At 39.2% G+C, this 23,479-nt stretch overlaps 1 protein-coding gene across 1 annotated transcript in view; it reads left to right on the top strand.

Annotated features, from left to right (window-relative positions):
* The first annotated feature begins 9,454 nt into the window (after positions 1 to 9,454).
* The window catches only part of ASPP (Ankyrin-repeat, SH3-domain, and Proline-rich-region containing Protein), a 343,639-nt gene continuing 329,614 nt past the window's right edge, over positions 9,455 to 23,479 (top strand). Inside the window, exon 1 of the mRNA XM_083111931.1 lies at positions 9,455 to 9,904. The gene's annotated coding sequence lies outside the window, so the exon portion shown is untranslated. The remainder of the gene's footprint in view (positions 9,905 to 23,479) is intronic.

Genomic DNA, 23,479 nt, shown 5'->3' with positions numbered 1-23,479 from the left:
ATTGTGTTTGTTCTTTCATCAATCCAACCAAAATGGCAGAAACGTGAAGTAAAATGAACCAATTCCATAAAACAATCAATCGCAAATTCCAGGATCTGGAATCTAGTGTGGGGAAGTCCAGATGTGCAATTCTTTTTTAACACTAAAGGTATAGGTAACAACAAAAATAGTAACAGGATTAGTAAAAGACATTAAAAAGTAAAGTAAAAAGTAAAGTGTTCCCCTGTGCATAGCACCACGCCATGATGGCGTATAGGGGGTGTGGGGGTAACGCCCCACACTTTCTTGATCCGGTCGTGAGTGGGGGTGCTGTGATCAGCATCACGCCCCTGACCGCCTTTACCCCCCAGGGTTTCCCCCAGGTACCCATGTTATTCAAATCAACCAAAACATAAAACAAACTGAAGAAAATTGTTCGTGACTGTTTTAAAATGATTTGCTTTCGAACTAATACACTTTGGACATATATAGTACTACCGAAAAGTGGATGTACAATCACTTTTTCGCAATGTACTCTCATAACTGCTTACTTGTGTTTATTGCAGGCCATTTATTTATTGTTTTCATTATTATTATTATTATTATTATTATTATTGCTATTGGCACTGAGATAAAGAATTTTCGTGGGATGTGGAAGAGGGATAGGACCTTAATCCAAGGGGTAGGAGTGTTTCAACACTTAAAACATAGTTTCGTAAACAAAAAATGAAGCAAATTTTGTATTTGAATTTTGCATGAAAATTAATGTCATATAAGCCTAATTTGGTAATCCATTCTTTTGGTAACAGAAAATAAAGCATATTTTGTATTTGAATTTTGCATTGTAATTAATGTAATATAAGAATAATGCATTATTTAGCTTGGTGAGCCGCTTTCTTAATTAAAAATGTGATTTTTCACAATTGCAAGTCCATATTTCATTCCATATTTTGATAAAAATAACTAATTTATATTTACAGAATTAAAATCTCCCAATTCAGAGCCCTCTGTAGCCTGTTTGAGACATCGTAGAACTCTGAAATTTGGTGAATCCACTATGCAGACCATGGAGGTAAGAAAGGGAGGAGTAAGCCCTGCGCGCTTTTTCTGAATCAGGGTCACGTGACAGAACCGGAGAAGTCAGACCAAAACATTCAAAGACGCCGTGAGAAAGCATGTGTAGTTTTGACTAAGATTTAGGAAGCAATGGAGCCTGCTCAACACACGGCTGTACTAACAGAAGCAACAGGAAACCTGAAGGAATAATATTCCATAAGAAAATAACGCTAGTTATAGTTTGTTTTGTAGTATTTAAGTGTAGAGTAAACCTCGAGTTTCCGTTTGTAGTTGGAGCCTACTTCCATGCTCCTTCCAGCCCGCGTGCGTTTGCAGCAGCCGATGCGATGTTCTTATGTCTGTGAAGTCATTGGTTGAAGTGGATACGGCCATCTTACGCAGACAAACTTAAGCTCCGCCCACTGGCTTCAAAACGAAAGCAAGGAGTGATACGAGACTGCAGGCACCTGATGCAGACCATGGGGAAGAGGATGGCTATAAAAATAGTTCCATTTTCCGCCACCAGGTTGAAATGTGGCGCTGTAATAATGAATATTGAAAAACATAAGTCAGGTGTACAAATCTTTATTGTTGGTTTCTGCCAGTACAGCAGTGTTCAATATGCGTGCCAGAAGTATGAATGGCCTGTTGGAAGCGTAGCACAGTATGATGAACAACAGTTGCACGAAGCATGCTCCTGGAAATGGTAGCTACATGCCGGTTTATGCTTGCTTTCGGCTCAGGCAGCGTCTGTATACGTTCCTGGTACCACGATCTTTCAGGTATCCCCATAGCCAGAAATCACACGGAGGCAATTCCGGCGAACGGGAAAGCCAAGCATCGGGAAAACCCCTTGAGATGACACGATCAGAACAAAAGTTGTCCCGAAGACGTTCCGTCACTTGTTTACCAATATGCGGGGCTGCTCCATCTTGCATGAAGATTGTGGTCGCTACACATCCTCGTTCTTGCAAGGAAGGGACCACGTGCTGTGCAAGAAGTTGAGCGTAACGTGTACTCGTAATGGAACATCGGACTGGGCCTTGCGGTGTTTGCTCCTCGAAGAAAAAACGGAGCCAGGATGAAATCAGCAGTGAAACCGCACCAGGCAGTGACGTAATCAGAATGCAATTGTTGTTGATGCAACAAACAGGGCGGCGAGGCACCTCATATGCGACAGTTCTGTGTGTTTAGCACCCCATCGAGGGTGAAGTGCGCCTCATTTGTCCACAGAATATTCCAAGGCCACATGTCGTGCAAAGACATCCTCGTCAGAAATCGAAGAGCAATATCGACGCGTAGAGGCGGATCTTGCGGCTTTAACTGATAAGCCACATGGATCTTATAGGGATACCACTGTAAAATGGACCGTAGCACTTTGTGAACCGTCGATCATGGCAGGGACAATGAACGTGACACAGCTCGCGCACTAGTCGCAGAATATCGGGAACAAGAGGCTCTCTCCACCACTGCAACAGCCACTTCGGTGACAACTTCTTCCGCAATTTTTTTGTCTGTGAGGATCATCTTATATGCTAAAAATAATCCTTCAACAAAAACATAGTCAATGGTGCAAACTTCAATGCTGAAATGTTAGTTTGCAAGGTGTGAATGTCACAAGACACTGAAGTGACGCGAAAGTGAACAAGGCCACACAGATCAGACCACTTTGGATTGTGCAGGTAACAGTGGCACCAGACATTTCGCTTTGATTAGAGCTTGGAAAAATCACCATGGACTTGGAGGAAGGGAAATCGACAGAGATTACGTTTCGAATTTCGTCATTGAATTTCTTCGTGACCAAACAAAGCAAATGCCTCTGTGTGACCTTTAAAAATATATAAAAACCTAAAAAGAGGCTTGATTTAGGCTCATAAACCTAAAATAGATTCTAACAAACAAAATATGTTTTCTAGGCACTATAAAACTTCATCAGTTGATGTGTTTTTTAACGAAACGTTGACATAACTTATTATTTCTTACATACCTGTAAAGGAAAAAAATAGGTTGAATACCTAAAATTCGAGGTCTACATAACATGAAAATCGTAAAATATATTTACACCGGGTTTTCTGCATTATAAAGCCTAATCCATCGATATATTTTTCAGTGATTAACATTATCAGTCTAGTCCATACAGAAAAATCTATAAGTTAATAAATGGTGGCGGACAGCATTAACATTTTTCCAGAATACCACTTTTGGGTGAGAAAAATATTTAAGAAATTATCGAATGGTCATAATTATACGTCTGATGACTGGTGCCATGTTAATCTGTTTAGTTGCGACCAATATTGATCACGCGAAGCATTTGGGACTCGTGATTATATGGGCTAAGTGAAATAGTGCCATTTTAGGGCATATCATCTTAGCTGGCAACACTAACTGGTCGAAATTTTGTAAACAGATGCAGGCCACTTGAATCATAAATCATAATTTTATACCGAAATTTGAGTTTCAAACTCACAGACTTGTATTCTTGGTAAGGTTTTAACATCCGCAAAAGTTTAAATGAATCTCAAGCAGGTAACGGACTTTTATGTACTACCAAAGAAGTGTTAGATACCGGGTGGCCAGAATTAAAGTTACCCAACTCCGAGCCCTCTGTAGCCTGTTTGAGGCATCGTAGAACACTGAAATTTGGTGAATCCCCTATGCAGACCATGTTGAAGAGGATGGCGATAAAAAAAGATGAAAAAAATGTTCAATTTTCCGCCACCAGGTTGAATGTGGCGCAGTACTTCCATGATGCGTTGTAATAATGACGTAAACTGCTCCAATTAGTTATGGATTTGCCTTTACCTTGCAATCTTGCAATAAACGAGAGATTATTTTCTCGCAACTTCCAGCCACTAACAAATGTCTTTCTAATTAATAACTCGGCTAAATCACTTAACGTGAGAGCTGAACAAAAGTTCGGAAGTGATCACCATGCCATTAAATAAGAAAGAACGTGCATTGCTGGTGAAATTGTTTTATCAGAACGGTAGTAATAGTGCAGCAGCACTGCGAGGTTATCGTTATGCGAAATGACTTCGAAAGGGGCCCATGACGACGCATGGGTTAAGAAAGATGATGAAGAAATTTAAGGTGAGGAGGGACAATTACGCACTAGTTGTGCATTTATTTCAATATCGTCGGATTGGGCACTGCTATTTAAAAAAGGTATTAGTATGCAAGAGAGTATGAATTTCTCTCCATGTTGAAAGTGAAAACTGTTTTTCAAGTTGTTTAATAAGCTAGACACGATGTTTGAAAAATATGATTAATAATTATTTTCAGAATCCCATGTATTCCTTATGGGAAATCAACTTTAACTTCAAGTTACGGCTAATCAAATGGGAGTTTCGACTATTCCAACTACTATGACATAGTTCAACGTGTCCTTTTTCCGTCCGTGTATTTTCTACGTCTTGGGATGTTTGATTTTCCCGAGAGAACGAATAAAATGATGGTCCCATAAACCTAATGCATTTCTCCTTGCCTCATACGGCCATCCCGCAGTGTTGCCAAACCTGGAGTGCATACAAGAGCTACATTTCATCATTAATAGAGCTAAAGATGACTTTCATGGAGCTAGATTACCGAAGGCTGCATAAAGTGCCTCCTAGAATAATTTTAGGTGTCAGAGGGGTGGGGGCACTGCTATTGCCGTTAGCTTTAAAGTGCAAGAGAGTATGAATTTCTCTCCATGTTGCAAGTGAAAACTGTTTTTCAAGTTGATTAATAAGCTAGACACGATGTTTGAAAAATATGATTAATAAGTATTTTCAGAATCCCATGTATTCCTTATGGGAAATCAACTTCAACTTCAAGTTACGGCTAATCAAATTTACCCCCTCAATCAAATTTATTCTTAGTTTTCACCGCCTAGATTTGGCGGCATCACCCATCTCAATAATCCAACGATGTTCATATGAAATCGAAAATAAAGAATTCAAGGATAACAATATTGTAATCTTCACCTTAGCCACAGCACTATATATAATAATACCTGGGGAGTAAAGAAGGTTGGGTGACGCAGCCTATACGTATATGAATATCACGTCACGTGCAAAATGTACACTCATGGCAAAGGTTGGTTTTTATGGGCCGGAGCCAGTGGTGGCAACATGGTGCGGCAGAGGGCGGGTGCCACAGTTCACAGTCAAACGAGTGCACGAAAGAGCCAGATTTGGCTCCAAAAGAGCGAAGTTGGCAACAGTGATCGGTAGCTGCCCCAGCGAGAAAGACTTAGGGGAAATTGTCCCTCCTCGCCCCTCCTCGCCTTAAAGAGACTGGAGATTTGGGTGTTGCAGCAGGAAGGGGCCGTCGCTCGATTGCAGAATTTGACTGTGGATAACATGAAAAATAATTTTTGCCTAATCAGCATTTTTCAGGAATTTTGAACTCTAAGTTTTTTGAACCTACTTCAAGATTTTCGAGCCTAGCTTAAGATTTGTAGGACCTATTTTAGGATTTTTAGAACCTATTGTAAGGTTATTCGAACCAATTTTAGGATTTTAGGAATCTTAAAACACACGTTTTAGAACCTAAAAATCCGAGGTCTGATTCTAAGCCATCAAAGTTTGGGTTGCGCGACTTTTGAAACATTGTATCTTCTTCTTCTAATATATAAAATGGATGTGTGTGTGGGTGTGTGTTTGTTCCAGCACAACTCTCGAACGCCTGGAGCGATTTCAACCAAACTTGGAACACATATCACTTGTAATCTCGAAAGAAATACTGTGGGGATAAGACACCCCTGGCACTCCTAGGGGTGCGGGTGGGAGGGGTGACATGCAAAAATAATCGAAAACGACCGAAATTAGTGTGGAATCCATACTTTTCGGGGTCGTTAAGATGAATAGTGACACTCCCAATGCCGTTCAACTCCAAGACACCCCTGGCACCCCTAGGGGTGGGGATGGGAAGAGGGTGACATGTAAAAATAATCGAAAACGACCGATGTTAGTGTAGAATCCATAGTTTTCGGGGTCGCTAAGATGCATAGTGACACTCCCAATGCCGTTCAACTCTAAGACACCCCTAGGGGTGGTGGTGAGAAGGGGGTGACATGTAAAACGACCGATATTAGTGTGGAATCCATAGTTTTCGGGGTCGCTAAGATGAATAGTGACACTCCAAATGCCGTTCAACTCCAAGACACCACTAACGCCTCTAGGGGTAGGGGTGAGTAGGGGATGACATGTAAAACGACCGATATTAGCGTGGAATCCATAGTTTTCGGGGTCGCTGAGATGAATAGGGACACTCCCAATGCTTTTCAACTCCAAGGCAACCCTGGCACCCCTAGGGGAGGGGGGTGGGAAGGGGGTGACGTAAAAATAATCGAAAACGTACGATATTAGTGTGGAATCCATAGTTTTCGGGGTCGCTAAGATGAATATTGACACTCCAATTGCCGTTTAATTCCAATACACCTCTGGTACCCCTAGGGGTGGGAAGGTGCGAAATGTAAAAATTATTGTAAACGTCCGATATTAGTGTGGAATTCATACTTTTCGGAGTCCCTAAGATGAATAGTGACTCTCCCAATGCCGTTCAACTCCAAGATACCTCTGGCACTCCTAGGGATGATGGTGTGAAGAGGGGGACATACAAAACGACCGATATTAGTGTGGAATCCATAGTTTTCGGGGTCGCTAAGATGAATGGTGACACTCCCAATGCCGTCCAACTCACTCCAAGTTCATTTTACAGAATAGTTAGAATTCATTATTTCCCTGTCTAATAGGAGATTGGTATAAATAAATACCCGGCAACGCTGGGTAATCAGGTAGTTATATATAATTTTCATAGAGACCATAAAAGTTGGGACTGAAAAAGAACACACCTGCCAATGGTTCTCCTCGTTGTAGCTGCAGACGCCAAAGCCTTGTATGTGCAGTTTCGAGGGTCCGTAAAAGAGATGTTTACACTCGAGTCTCTTCCGAAAAGGCCACTTCTTGCATCTCCTACTTCCTGTTCTGTGAACCTTTAATTTAAAGGATCTTCTTCAGTCGTTTATAATCTAATGCGAGGGAAAGAAAAAAAAAACACATACAAAAAGATTCTTTTAGCACATTCATGAATTTATTTTACAGCCGGGGATTATTGATTGGTTTCACCTTTTGTTGATTAATTCGTGTTTCCGTTAATTCTTTATCCGTCGTTACAAAGAACCTTTCCCAGTCTGCACGTTCAATTAAGACAACCTAGGACTGAAACTAATCTTCTTGCGGGAGCTGGTTGCCGATCCAAACGCAATGCAAATCGTTAAATTATTTAAAGCTTCGTAATTGAACTCAAATGAGATTTGACTGCGCGTGCAGGGTTAAAAGGCTAACGAAGCGAGAGAACAGCGCTCATTGGTTCCACTGAGGGTACCATATCTTCACTAGTTTTGTTCAAGAAAAGTATTCTCCCTCATCTCTTTCTCTGTTTTAATCTCACATTCTCATTCCTCTCTTCGTTTTCCCTCTTATCTCACTTTCTGCCATTCCTTTTTCGTATATACCTCACTTCTTCACACTCTTCCAGTTCTTGTTTCAACTTGATTTCTCTTGGACTTTCTCTATTTCTCTATTGATTTCTCTTCCTTCACAATTCTATTCTCCTTTCTAATCTCCCTCTTTCTATCGATTCTGTGCTGATCTATTTTTCTCTGTCTTACTGTGCTTTGTTTCAAATAACACCCCCGATCTCGCACCTTCAATCTGTCTAGCTGGAGAAAATTAGGTTTAAATTGTCTAAGTTTTCAATATGTTTTATTAGAATCAGTCAAGATTTTATTTTTGTTAAATGTTTTAGAACTTGTAGACTGTCGCACCACTAATCTAAAATTCTTTCGTTTGCCGTACCGCCAAGTAATGTTACGGAAATTTAAATGCCATCATTTAAAATTCATGATTATATTACCTAATACTATGTAGTAATTAATGTTTGTACAATTACTAAAAATGTACTCAGGTTACCTTCTTTTAATGACATTGAAATAAGAAATAATGCATTAATAATGTAAGCAATACACAATGCACTTATTTGGGAAAAACTGCAACTTATGATCTTTTGGCGTGATTAATTATTCTTAAATGAAGCATTGCAGGAACCTTATGGTATTTATTTTATTACAAGCACACACTAACTTCACTAATATTAAGGGTGAGCCTGCTTGTATTTCACTATTATTATTTTTGTACAAATTCTTTCTATTTCTTGCGGTGTAAGGGGTCATCCTTTCCTCTTCCTCGGCTGGGTAAATCCTGCAAATACCTAATATGAATAGAGTATATTGGTAATTAGTTTTACTTCCTTAGCAGGGTTGAATATCTTGCACAATAAGTTGTAATATGCTGAGAAATTCATCTTCAGAGCTTATACCCCCCCCACCGGTTTTTCGCCTTTAGATAATGGCTGCTGATAAGGGATGAGCCCCACCCGAACTGAAATAAAATTTTGGCAACGGGTCTGTCGAAAACGATATCATTGACAGAGTGGTATTTGAATGGGGATGAGGTCTAATTTCTCTCCCCTCCCTGTTGGTAATTTTGGGCAATTTATAAGATATGTCTACTGCCGGCCTCCGTGGCTATCACAGCGTGCCACGACTTCAGGGGACAAGTGTTCGAATCCTGGTCTGAGCATGGGTGTTCTCTGTGTGAGTCCCTTCTCCCTTCATCAATTTATTCATATCATCACTCATCGTCATCGTCGCGATCAGCGAAAAGCGGTAACAAAAAGCAACATTATACAATACATTAATGCTTCAAGCTATTGAAATCACCTACACTGGAAATTTTTCAAATATCACCCTGCATAAGAACCGTTTGCAATTTTGCAACAACATCCATGCCATGCGGTAGCTGTAAGAAGAAAATAACTAATCAAATTGGATTTGGGAAGATCGCATTGGTATTGGCTTTTCCACATGCGAACTCGTCGCTTTTACACAGAAATCCTGTGTCGATGGTTTTGCTCTTCAGAGGACCAAGGCGGAAGAAGAGTAAAGGATTCTGCTTGCGAAAGATATGCAAAATCAATTACCCACCGCACCCATCACTTCCTTCCAATAACGAAATTTCATTGGAGCCATCCTTCCTTTCCTCTGAAACCGGATCTGCATGACTTTCAGAGTTCCTCCAGCAGGTGGCACTCGAATGGCGATTGTGATCTGGCATTGCGCGGAATGCTGTGTGCCCAATATCAACCGCCGCTGGAAAGTTGAGAAGGATGTGAAAACTGAGAAAGGGAGAAAGAAGGAATGCCTGGCATTTAGCAAGAGACATGGCAACGCCGTGAGGCGCCCTGAAGGCTAACTAACAGGTAGTATGCATGGTCGCTCCGTTGCTCCTCTTGGTCTCACGAGCCTCACCTGCATTGTAGCTTACTCAACCCAACCGCCGAAGCAACTGAAGCACCAACTTTGAATCATTCATTGAGTTCGTGTCCGCGGACGTCGCTGTTGTATACGAGGTACGCACTGTCTTCGTGGCACGAGGTGAACACCAGCGTATGATTGTTTTCTTGTGACATACTTCATGGTGGATGTGTGTGGTTTCAGCTACCAACCAAGTGGAATGGTCCAGTGTACGCGAGTTTCAATTCTTCAGCTGTTGGTAGTTCGTTTGTGGCGTTGAAATGGTGCTTGGTGTTATTGCACTCTTTGCAAGTGTTTGTGTTTGTTTCGTGTGTTCATAAGTTTGACCGTCATGTGCTGTGCCCCTGTGTGATCTGGTGAATCTGTGCTTCGAAGAAAGAAAGAAGAAACTTGAATATTTCTGCTGGAGGAATCGAGAAACACCGTTCAAAAACATAGCTTGGCTTACCATTCCTGTTGGATCCTTTGGTTTAACTTCGAACGTTCATAGAAGCCAGTGTTTTCGCTGAGGTAAGTGTTATTTTATAAAATTATAATTACCAAAATGCATCTAGCAATATGCATTAACCCTTCATTCCATTTGTTTATTAGATATTATCGAATGTCGATAAACTTCACCGCAATGATGTCGTGGAAAGCACACACGGGAAGCGGGAAGGCATAGAAAGGAATTTGACCTCCTTACAATGAACTCCTGGGAAAAATGGTCTGAAACTCGCAGTGGTTAAGTGTTGGAAAGTTGCTCCAATTAGGTGTTAGTACTGCAATAAAAAAGCTACATGAACGAGTACAAAGACACTTCATGAACGGTGGTTCATGACGTCACAAGTACCGTTGTTATATATCTATGTACCGGTATATATGTAATACGTAATGATTTGCTACATGCACATGTGCGAGTAAATGTGTACTATCGTTCTAAAACTACGGTACTTTAAATGTAGGGGCGTCTAAAGCAAAGTGGAAGGGTCAGGAAGGACTCATTCCCTAATAATCCAGAATTATATATGTTTCAGGTGTCAAGTCCAATAACATTAACGAACGGCTCATCGGAGCGCGTATACATAAACATAGAAAGTATCGCATGCGTTAATGTGTTGTTTGTAGTTACACTGTGACGTGCGTGTTATTCATTTGAAGAGCGTGACACGTGAAATTCGTTCTGAAAGCATTTCATTGGAATTGTTATTTGATATTTCTTCACTTTTTGTCCTTTCTCCTATTGTTTGCAAATAAATATCGAACTTGAGAATATTCTTTCTTTTTTATACACTTAACAGTAAGACTAAGAAAATCGGAGCAAATTTTTGTGATTAATAATAATAATTGTAATAGTAAAGCTGTTCAAGTGCAGAGTATTTCAATTTTACACGAGTTGATCTTTTGTTTTCTACTTTCCAACAATACAATACTTTATAATTCATCGTTGGCGTTCCTTTCCTACAGTTTTATCTCTCTACTAGGAAAAATAACATTTTGTCTTATTAGCCCGGTACAGTATGTTCTGCGGCTATATTCAAACAAAAACACAGATTACTCGTGTACCTAGAGATGTTTCAGTTCAGGAAATGGAAAAAAACCATCTAAAAATGTAAGGGTAACAGGAAAAAGTAGCAACAATGTATTGTTGCAGTACAATTATAAATTATTTCACATTTCTTCTGTTTATCCGCTTGTGTTGCAGCAAATACTTGCAAGAAATCAATTTTTGTCATTGTTTTGTAGTTGAATCCAATTTTGTATACACACTACTTTAAAACAAAACACATTTCTGAGATAGAACACAATTGTGTTAAATGTAACTTTAAGCACACATGTGTCTCAGAAATAATAATGTAAATGTTTACAGTCAATACGCTAATACAATTTATAAGTCTCTTCATAATAATTATTATTAAAATGTGTAAATTTTGTAATTGTTATTATTAGATGAATAGGTAAAAAAGACTGTATGACAGCACGTATTCATTATGCAGCTTACATGTAGTTAAGATTGCTAGAATTTGTATAAAAACAACTGTCCTGAAAAGGAAATTAATGTAAGAAACTAAGTAGTATTGTGCACAAATCTACTTAGGTACCGGTACTGTCAATTCAAAAATGCATGATCCCAATTTAATCCTTGTCTTCGTGTCAATTTGGGGAAATGCATAAGCTTCGATATATTTTGATTATTTAGTTGTTGTACTTGATACGTCTTTGGGATTTGGGGGCGGGTAGCTCGACTCCCCTCTATGTACAGTAGGATCCATAAGTTATACCAAGCAAATTGTCCATCACCGATCACCATATTCACTCACTTTGTTGTACATAATTGAAACAAGACACCAAAGAAGCTGCTGACAATCTCTTACCTACATAAATAAAAATAAATTTCTTAAAAACACCTAGGATGCAAGAAAAAAAAATCAATAATAGTCGTGGACAATTTGCCGAGCAATACTTGTGAATCCCACTGTACGTCCTTGCTTCCCTGCCTTCACATTTTCTATATGCCGTCATAGCATGTGCAAATCACGATGTAGCAAACATTAACATTTGTAACATGAATGAGGGATACGAGATCTTTGTTTTGTTTACTGTTTAGGTCCACTTTATGCGCAGATAGGGTAATTGCAACGGGACCTAAATTTTAAACTAGGATTCGAATCGTTATCTGCGTTCACAGGTGATCGAACCAAGATCCCTTGTTTAAAACGTAACAGCGTTACCACTACGCTATCGGGGAGGCCCTATAAGATGATTTAACCCCCTTCATTTCATAGGAAGTTTTTAGAGAAATAGAAACTGTGTTCCTAATACCCTATGTTACAGGAGTAAAAACCCAAAACTAATTCAGGCGCCATCCTTTTTTTCTCAGAAGTCATTTTTTTTAACAAAAACTGGCTAAGAAAATCAAGAATCCAATTAAGATAAAGTTACAAATTTTGAAATACGAACTTAAAACATTTAGCTTATTAATTAATACAAAGTTGGATTAAAAGTAATTCATTCTTGCTCCAGAGATTGGCATTCCTAAAGAAGGCTCAACTGGTAACTGCATGAATTGATTGATTGATTTGTTTTATTTTACTTTGCTTTTCTGCCAGTTTTGGCCAATCGCGAAGATGAGGATGAATTGCCATAAGATGAAATGGATCAATGGACAATCACAAACACACAAGGACAGCACACAAGATAAACCCCATAGAGGGGATTATACTCACACGCCAGACCCTCGCTAGTCTGCAAAATGCAGTGCAGGCCTCCAGGGTGTGCTACGTGGAAGGGAGGTAGACATTCAAAGTGTCTTTAGATAGGATCACCCCTTATACCGCGGCAACAGTATGCAATACATTCTAATATGTGACAGACTCTACCATATCGCGAATTTCAATAAGCTGGCAACAGTATAATGGCATGTTTTATCATTGTGATTTAATGACACGTGGTACAGAAAACACAGGAAAATTAAAAGAAAACACATACTTGTAATATGAAAAAAAAAAGGTAATGAAAATTTCCATACGCGAACTCGAAATATTAGAAAATATATAAATTATTCAGCACTGAATTTGAAAATTTCGGGTGCTCTGTATTTTTCTACCCCTGCCTATGTATGTGTTGGAAATTAATGTTGTTGGTGGACAGTTAGAAAATTGTACATCATACGATAGATGTGAAAGTTATGAAGCTTTGTTATCATTTGAGAAAACTGGTTCCAGTCACATGATAACGACACTGAGAAAATAAGTTTTCAAGGTTTCCTCGAGCGTATCTTGTCTCTGCCTTGACAATGAGTCCAATTATTTTCCTCGATAACGAAGGCGAGTAATTAAGGGCTTCAGAAAGTGAGAGGAAGTGAAGCCACTCAAGAAGACGAGGGATAATAAGATAGCTTACACAGAAACTCGGTGTGAAATGCAGAATTGAAGCAAACCAAGCTTTTTCTTTAATCAATCAGAACTACATAACAATTTTGTGTATCTAATTATGTAAGCAGTGGTCAAATTCATCCTACTTTTTAGCACGTGTGATAAGATTTCACATGCAATGTTAATTGGACATTATCTATTGTCTAGTTAGGAAAATATTTGGTCCTAAAAGGGATGAGGAGACAGGTGAGCGGAGAAGGTTACATAATTTAGAAGTATATAATTTGTATTCATGTCCAGATATTATTAGCCCGACCCTGTGGCCGAGCGGTTAGCACATCGCGCTGCGACGCCAAGGGTCCCGGGTTCGAATCCCGGCCGGGCTTGGTTGTTTGTGAATGTCCATTCATCAATTTCATCATTTCATCACTCATCCCCATCTTCGCAAATTAGCCAAGAGGCACAAAACGCGAAGTAAAATAAACTAAATCAAATCAAATCAAATCAAACCAGATATTATTAGAATGATTAAATCAAGAACACTTAGGTGGGCAGGCCATGTCATATGGCACGAATGGGAGAGGAAAGAAGAGTTTACAGGATTCTTGTTGGGAAACCTGATGGTAAGAAAGCAGTAGGAAGGCCAGTAAATGGACCTAAAGGAAATTGGGAGGGATGGAAAAGAGTATATAAATCTTGCTCAGGATAGGGACAGATGGAAGGCCTGTGTTTCTGCAACCATTAACCTTCGGGTTCAAGATGGCTAGAGAGTTAGTTAGTTAGCTATTGTCTAGTGCTTTAAACTAGACTATTCCAACACTACGTTTCGAGAGAACACATCTTTCGACTTCAGGTGAAATTTCTTTTGCCGGAGAGCCTCCCCGATGGCGCAGTGGTAGCGTCGTCGCCTTGTAATCAAGGGGTCCCGGATTCGATTCTCGGTGGAGGCACAAGTGGTTCGGATCCCACTTTAAACTGTAGGTCCAGTCCCAATTAGCCTTACTGTGCAAAAAGTGGACTTGAAACACCAAATCAATCAATCATTGTATTTTGGAAAAGAGAGGATGGTGATTGGATAAAATATATGAATAGACAGAGAGAATGAAACACTAACGCAGGGTTTTGAAATCCATCTCACGGTTGGAAATAGTTGAAGGAACTTGTTGATATTTTCGAAAATTTGAATTAAAAAACTTCAGCTTTGCGCCGAATATGGGGGAGAAACAGGCGAGTTCTCTCAACTCAGATTTATTCCCCCTAGAACTACAACTGGCTTACAAGTTGCTAAATACTCTAACATAATGAACAATGAAAAGTTATTCCTGCTTATTGGGCTGCTGGCCGTGCTCTTTTTCCTATGGAACTCTCACTTTTAATGCTTTTTCAGTGCTACAAGCGAACGAAAATTATCTGACATCAAGTTCCATTTAATAACTAGGGAAGAGGAATAGGGGAATGCGAATTATCGAGCCGCATTCCGATAAATATGTTCATTTTTAGTTCTCTTCCCCATCTGATATTTGCAGATGAATTTACTTCTTTCCGTTCCAAATACTTCCGAAATTGAGTTCAGGATGCTCCCAGGACTTGCAAGAGATGTGAATACTCGATCATTTCTATTTTTATACAAATTTTTGATCAGTTTATGTGCATTTGTCTTATTGATTTGCAGATGCACGAAACGTTAAGATGTATTGATGCATTTGTGGGCCTATACACGCATTTCCATACGAGTTGTAGGTTAGTTTTTACATTATCCACATATTTTCATAGTGGCCTTGAACATAAGATCTTGTAATCTTAAAACAAGATAAGGTGAGCAATTTACTCATCTGTTCGTGCATGTTCTGTGCGTTCTTGTGATATTCATATTAATTTTTCCTCTGTGTTTGGCGAATGTTTCATGTCCTTAGTCCTTAGAAAATTTTACAAGATTTGCCTGAAGAGTACGTTAAAGGGATTGTCTTTTATTGTTATTGATTTTATTTTTATTTAGCGTCGCTTTTCATCAAATTTTGCTAATCGTGACCATGAGGATGATTCATGATATGATGAACATTGATCAAGCAACAGTCATAAAGAACATGTCCAGGTCGGGATTCGAACCCGGGATCCCTGGCGTCCTAACGTATTGTGTCACAGAGCTCTGCTATTATTATATTGAGTTTATTGTAAGCCAGCTCTGTTAAGATAAAGTAAATTGGCACTGGACCTACAGTTTAAAGTGGGATCCGAGCCAGTGTGCAATGTGTCTCCACCGAGAATCGAATCCTGAAGCCTTTGATTACAAGGCGACAGTGTTGCCATCGGGGGGACCACTGCAAGTCAATACATGCCCTGATTGTAGAAGTCTTTCAAGAAACAAAGGGAAACTGTTAAAATATTCACCCTTACACTGTTTATGGTGCAATCTTCCTAAGTGCCTCGTTGCAGTTGGATACACTGCAGACCATTAAATTACCCCATGCGACATGAAAAGCAAGGCCTTCATCCAGCAACATAATTGCACTTTGAACACGTCTTAATTTCACATATTTCTGACGTTATGCAATCTCAACGCGCAAAGTGAAAGGGGGAAAAATAGAATGAAGGAAGGGAAAGGATTGTGACATGAAGCCTTGTTTTGTTTTGAAAAATTCTGAATGGTTGGGCAATGACGTGTGCTTAGTAACCTACTGCTAAGCTTTATAACATTAAAGAAACGAGTTTTTTATGCAAATGTTTGAATATTTGTATTACAAGAAATAAGTGAAAATTATTAATGTGAAGTCATAAATTTAAGACTTCAGTCAAAACAGTCCTACGTTGTATTTTCACTTATTAAACTGAAGCAAGCCTAAAGGATTATCTTGTTGCCTTCTTATAACATAGATCTGCTAACATTTTACTGTCGTTGGAAAAGTCAGATGCCAATATTATAAAACTTCTGGCATTAATAAACTTGCTTATGTACATTCATTTGCTGTTTTCTTTGTCATACACCGATTTTGTAGTGTAACTTTATATTAAAAGTAATGTGATCATAATTATACATCATATTATTCAACATGGTATTTTCGCGAAATTTACGGAAAATGAAATTAATTACATCTTAGTCTACGTGTTAAGCAAAAATTAAGCAATAAATAAGACTTTTTTTTTTAAAAAAAAATGAACGACGTTGGGTCAGTCACATAACACATGATTAAAATGAACTTAAGAAGTGCTTATAATTAATAAAACGTGCTAAAGTAGTATCAATCATACATTATTAATGTTTCAAAATTACATTTCTGCTTCTATAATTTCTGTAAATTGTAAATTGTTTGAAGACAATGATGTACATTGAATCAAATAATGGCGATACAATAAACTAATATAAGATATAATTTTACACTTGTGATCAGGGAGGTGCAGTCTGGCGTTCGGAAAAGTTCGGAACCATTCGTAAACCTCCACGGATGACGTCAGACACAGGACATGTCAAAGACGAGCACAAGCAACGGCATAGGAATTCATATATACTTCTTCCGTGTTTTTGGAAATACATTTGTCTTAAAAATCGATTGAATGTTCTAGCGTGTGTGTGTAAGTAAATGTATATGTATAGAGCAGACTATATCTAGTAAACTGTGTCGCCGAAGGTTAACTATCAATATAATTAACATGTAATGAAAAGCGGGAAAGCCGGCTCGGGGGTGGAGCAGAGGTCTATTCAGAATTTTCTTTTTTAGGGGTGTAAGTTCGTGTTTATGGGGGTGAAAAGGTATACTTAGAGCCAAAATAACCACAAAGTTGTCCTTTTTAAAAAACTGTGTGGAGTGTTAGGGCGAAGTTAGTGAATAAATCACTGGGGCCGAGACATTACAATATCAAAATACCAAAATGTAAATACAAATGAAAGAAAATATACTACCATGCACAAGTTAAAATTAATTAATGTGACTTACCATGTCCAGGAAAGAAGCATTAACAAAACGCCAGGAAATACACAAAAAGCACACACACTGCACTGCGGACATGTAGCAAACATAAATAATCCAAACACTATTGTTATTTCACTTCACACTCTGTTCACGCTTCATTTCAGAGTCTGGATAGATGGCTTTTTATATCCCGTGAAGCGTCAACACACACAAAATATTGAGTACTTATTTCTCATTTGTTCTCAAAGTCAAATATACATTAATGTAAATTAGATCACAAGTTCCCGCTCCAAAGTTAGTCATGGCTGACTACAGGTTGGCATTAATTAGATAACAACCATTTTTTACCTTTCTTGAGCAGACTTCGATTGTGTTTAATTTTCGAATTTAAATGCCTGATACGAATGTATGTCCGAGTTTTGACAAATAAATCTATAATTTCCTTCTTTATCATAGCAAACCTGAAAAGTAATAATTTCCTCATTGCTTTCATTATTCCACATTCCCTGCTTAAATCACCAGGAGGATTGTATAAACAAAATGCATTTTCCATTTGTTCAATGATTTGGAAAAATTCTTCAGTAGGTTTATACAGTCCACCACGCGACACTATGTCAACCCATTTTTTCTCTTTTTGACGAACGGGAGGAGACTGTCCGTACGAGAACCCAAATCTTTATCTAAATGCCGACACTTTTGCGCAATGAAACCTGCGATATAATATAAACCTTCCTTGGAACAGTCGTGGGCTTCGTTGTCACTGCACTCTGTTGGAAACTGGAGTTCGCTGCCATCGGTGTTATCCTTCGTCTTTGATTCGCCTTCCTCTTTGTCAAGTAAAAGGTCAGACACCATCGTACTAAAAACATTATTGTATGTCCTAATGTGTAATTCATCATTCTCGCACTGATCCCTGGTTGGCATTTTTAGGGGAAGTTGTCCTATATTCACTCCTAACAACAGCAGCCTAAGTCGGTTTTTAAATTTTGTAGGGAGAGGGTGATCATAGAAACCTCCCATGCCACGAAGACGCGAGAAAAGATTTTCAATTACATCCTGATTCAACCTTGCAGTCAGTAAAAAATTCATATTGTGTTTCTGTTTCATATCCTGATAGGGCCCAGATAATGCGTTAATAGATTGTATCATTCCTTGCTGAAAAGGCAACAATTTTCCATGTCCTTTCACGCGAACACTTTCGATGACCTGCTTCATTTCATTTAACACCTTGGTTTGATGTCCAAGATGCACTCCAAAAGCACTTTTTAATTTAACATCAAAATTCTCTTTAACATATGAATTCATTATGTCAAACCAGTTGTTAATTAATGCGAAAAATTCTGCACTTTCAACTTCATTTGGGAATAAATAACATATAGCACTGCTTGTCCTTCTAGAAAATAACTGAGCGGCATAGAATACTCTTTGTCTCTCGCGACCTGATACGCAAATGTGTGCATCCGTTATCGATAAAGGCAAATGAAGTTCACTTTCATTTTTATCTAACACTGACTGTATGACTTTTTTTGTTACGACATTCTGCGATGGCAAGACTAAACCTTTATCAATAAAATGGTTTCTTAGCAATTTAAGCATATGTGGAGTATCTGCAAATACCCAAATGTTCCGTCCCTTATCATTCGGATTCACAAACGAAGGATTACTCGAAGCGACACCTAATTCTCGCCAAACCCTTATACAGTGCGTCCATTTCGATCTTCAGCCGAGAGATCGGGAGAAGCGTGGCGGGCGGCGCTGACGGAGATGCCGACATTTGCGGCCTGTAATGACCGCTTACTTTTATGGACATATGCAGACATTTATATAAATATTGTAAAACGAGCACTAACCTGTGTTATAATTTATCATCTGTAATTCATCCAAGTTCTGACCCTATATACACAAAAAAATAAGCTTTAAAAAACAATGTAAAGAGCCACAGATAATAAAACATTTTAATCATAGTTTTGACCAGTAACGTCCTGCTTAAGCTTATATCCTTGAAAGAGTTTTGTGTCGATGGGGATCGTTTGGAGGTTTCGAATGTGCAACACTGTATCAAGATTACGCTGTAGACGAAATCGTTAAAAGTCAATGGTGTTCGTGAGCTTCCTTGCAATCCGAAATCTCCGAGCTCGAGTTTTTTCTTCCTTCGCGACAGAGCTGTGAATATAGTGGCGAGCAGATGTAAACCAAGAGCGTGTTAATTTCGTACTGTGCGCAAGTGTTATTATTGGTTACTCGCCGTTACTTGTTTGTGTTATTGCAGTGTGTAGGCTATGTGTGTTGTGTCAGTAAGAGGATTGGAATGCCAGCCGCAAGGTTCACGTTACGAGGGGTGCTGATAAGTTCTCGGCCCGACCCAGAAGGACTTTAGCTACAGGCACGAAAGTTTCAGGCTATTCAACGTATTCTCCCCGAAAGTCTACACACTTGGCACTTGGTGGATATCAGTTTGAACAACTCTTATAACACTGGTTAGTGCTCGTTTTGCAATATTTATATAAATGTCTGCATATGTCCATAAAAATAAGCGGGCATTACAGGCCGCAAATGTCGGCATCTCCGTCAGCGCCGCCCGCCACGCTTCTCCCGATCTCTCGGCTGAAGATCGAAATGGACGCACGGTATTTCCACCTCCCAAGTCGGAAACACACGCAACAACTTCATAGCCCGCACTTTGCACTGCTGATATTACTAAATATAAGATCTCCTTAGTCATTTGTGTGTCGAAGTTGTAGTATACAGTTTGTTTCCATGGGGCGTACAACCCGCGAACCAGAATGACCTGTAAAAAAAAAAAAAAACTTTGTAAAATCTTGTCATTAAAATGTTGAGTTTCGAGCAATAATTACGGTATTAATACTTGATAATAATCTCATTATGAACTACTAATAAATTTAGTACTTCATCCTGATAACACAGTCTATCGAGATGTGTCTTTCCAAATTTTAATATGTATTTTTCATTCTTAATTATGCTATGTAACACTTTTTTAAGGACTTTAAAGAAGTTTACTTCTATTAGAAAAACTTCAGTCAAAAAATTAACGCTGAGTTTTGGTGAACACACCCTAGCAATTTTATTCATATTTTACCTTATATCTTTTCACATTTCCAACACAGTAAGAATACACACGCGCGCACACGCTAACGCAAGATAGAAAAAGATGAAGGTTGCAGCGGAAAAACTCCGCAGTCAATGATGAATGATTTGGATTGATTTGGTGTTTTAAGTCCACTTTATGCACAGTAAGTCTAATCGGGACTGGACCTACAGTTTAAAGTGGGATCCTAACCACTATGTGCCTCCACCGGGAATCAAACCAGGGACCCCTTGATTGAAAAGTGACGACGCCAGAACTGCGCCATCGGAAAGGCTCTCAATGATGAATGAATGAAAATGATTACTTGCTCATTCGTTATGCTAGAATTTGACTTCTGTTACGTTCTAACATTATATAAATAACTTGTTAATTCTACTTGTAAGTAAAGTAATAAATTATTTATCTGTGCATTCTTGAACGGTCCCATGACAGTGTCACTCTCAGCATCGTACGCAACTTTGGAGTATATATTCATTTCGTCGAAGCATAATACGCAGCACTTTTGGTGTGGTTGAAGTGATTCTCCATAACTCTTCATAACATCAATAACACTTTTCAGAAGGCCTGGTCTAGACTTGAAACTTTTTGTCCAGTGACGCAAAGTGGAAATGCTTGGAAGAGGGATTTTCATATTTTTCCTCATGTAGGTGTAAGCTTTTCTTGACACATGCCTAAGTGCTAATGCACTTACAATATCAATTCTCGACCACAGTTTCGGTCTGCTTTTGTGGCTAAGAAAACATTCGATTTGGTTGGAGGAAAACACTGGTCGAAGAAATTCCCTTACTTTCTTAGACACATTGAAAGCAGATTGCTTTGATTTGTGAAGATTTACTAACTGTTGCCTCAAACTTTTATTGCTAATTTGTAAATTCTTCACTTTATGTAATAAACGATTGCATTGTTTCTTTACTTTGTTTACTTTCTTAGCACTTTCATCATGTAGTGTCTGCAGTTTCTTTATTTGTTCTTCAGCACATTTTAATTTCTTTGTCAGCGTTTCGAACTCACTATCTTGTTGCAGATTGGATATATTTCCAGTACTCAAAGTCTCTGAATTATGTGCCATGCAAATTCTTTTGCGAGGAGACAACTCTTCAAGTTTTTCCAATGCTCGCTTTCTAATCTGACGTTTATTGGCACGTCCACTTCGATCAATTATGTCATTTGGCTGTTGCACACTACTACAATTCACCACACAACCAGGCAAATTTAAACTTGGTACAGCGTTTTTATTAAGTTGCGGTCTACAGGCAATGCTCAGCAGTTCTGCTTTTAAGTTCCGTTCGTAATCAGCATCCAGAAAATGCGATGAGCACACTGTCGCTGTTTTGGCGTTAACAGGATCTAACCTCTTACACTTTGAAACCCATATCTTGCACGTAATCGGATCCTTTGGGAACGAAAAGTAGCTTACACCTACAGTATTTCGTGCGTTGTTCGGGCACAAAGCAACAGCACAATTGCACGGCATCTTCCTTAAATGTTATTGTTGTTGCAAAAAAAAATTCTCCACTATCACACAAGCTACAGAAAAAGGAAAAACAAGGCACTTTCACACTCTCTCGCACAAATGCAGATCCTATAACAAGCGGAAAGGTCAGTGACAGAGTCACCCCTGTCCTGTGAGTGACGTCAGGGTTGGGACCGCCCACGACCCTCTTTTTTCAGCTTCGGGAGGGAAGACTGCGCTACTTTCTCAACTATATATATACTTACTTTGCTTGTGATTTCCTCCTGTGAGTAAGGAATGTGTTTGCTAGAAGGAAGATTTTTTTTTTTAAGTAGAGAAATTCATGCTGTGTGTGCTTTCGCTTCCTTATTGAATTTTTGTTAGAAATTTTGAGAGGCGCCTGAACTGCCGAGATAACCACGGAGCCGAGAATAAACGGAGGAGTTTAACGCCCAAGTTTGAACATTACGTCTTTCTCTACAAGAGTTTTGTACCCGCTGTTTAGGAAAGAGTAGCCAGAACTGGGTAATGGATAATGCAGGGGAAAGTTCCATTTTCAACAAAATGCCTGGCTTTACCATTAAATGCATCGTTAGTTTATAGAGGGAGGAGTAATTGATTGCAAATGAAACAGAAGTAGCCTTGATAGAGCGCCACTATATTATATCCATTGAATCCTACGCCAATTATCCTCTTGCTAGGCGTTTGAATGAGTCTTTCATGTATCAAAAATTTCTAATTGGGTAATTGAAAAAAGAAAGGGAAGTTCATTGTATATCGTATAACCACAGAACAGAGAGGAAACAAAACCCAGCGTTGAGCAAAGAACTGGCATATTACATGGAAATATGTCGGGAAATAAATTTCGTTGAGATGCAAATATCGATATGTTAAAGTTTGTATCGTATCCGATTTTTGTGGATACTGTTTTGTTCGCTTCTATTTCACTATCTTCTATGCCTGCATTTTGCATGAAGGCATTCCCGTCTCGGCGATAGGAATGGTAGTGTGATGAGCACCTTGGCCACCTTTACCCGCTGGTGCAACGACATTGTCGTAAATTTTCCCACCCTGCCGCCGGAATCGAACTAGGATCTCCCGCGTGGCAGTTAGATGCTCTGCCTACTGGATAATCGTGACTTGCAGAGTGATTGATTGATTGGTTTGATTATTTTACGTAGCTTTTCTGCCACTGTTGGCTAAACGCGACGATGATGATGTGGTGAAGTTTATGAAGGGACACTCGCAAAGAACAGGTCTGGATTCTAACCCGGGAACCCTGCCGTCGTAGCGTGTTGTAAGCACTCGGCGATTTGCAAAGTTAATTAATTAGTGGCAACTGTGAACATGAGCCTGTGCAGCGTCGTTGCACGCTTTCAGGATAAAAAAACTCTGTTTTTCATAGTTTGTACCATCGACTGATTTAGTTTACTTCACGTTGCTTTTCTACCACATTCGGTTAATCACAACGATGGGAATGAATGATGATGAAATGGCTGGAGGACAATCACAAACATATATGGACAACACAACACAAAGCCCCACTGGCTGCGAGTCCAGACGCCAGAGCCTCGTTAGTCTGCAAAATGCACTCCAGGGTGTACTACGCGGAAGATAGGTTGACATTTAGTTGCCTTCCGTCACCTTTTATACCCCTCGCATCACTAGCCCCGTCCAGTTCGCAGCACTTTTTGACTCGCTCTGCAGTCGCGCGTCGAGTTGGTTACGCGTCTCGTCTACTTCGTTCATTAGGTGTCAGCACCGTTT

Source organism: Lepisma saccharinum, chromosome 25 (genome assembly GCF_977018435.1).
Source record: "Lepisma saccharinum chromosome 25, izLepSacc3.1, whole genome shotgun sequence".
In the NCBI taxonomy this organism is placed as follows: Eukaryota; Metazoa; Arthropoda; class Insecta; order Zygentoma; family Lepismatidae; genus Lepisma; species Lepisma saccharinum.
This window is presented reverse-complemented; position numbering and strand designations above follow the sequence as displayed.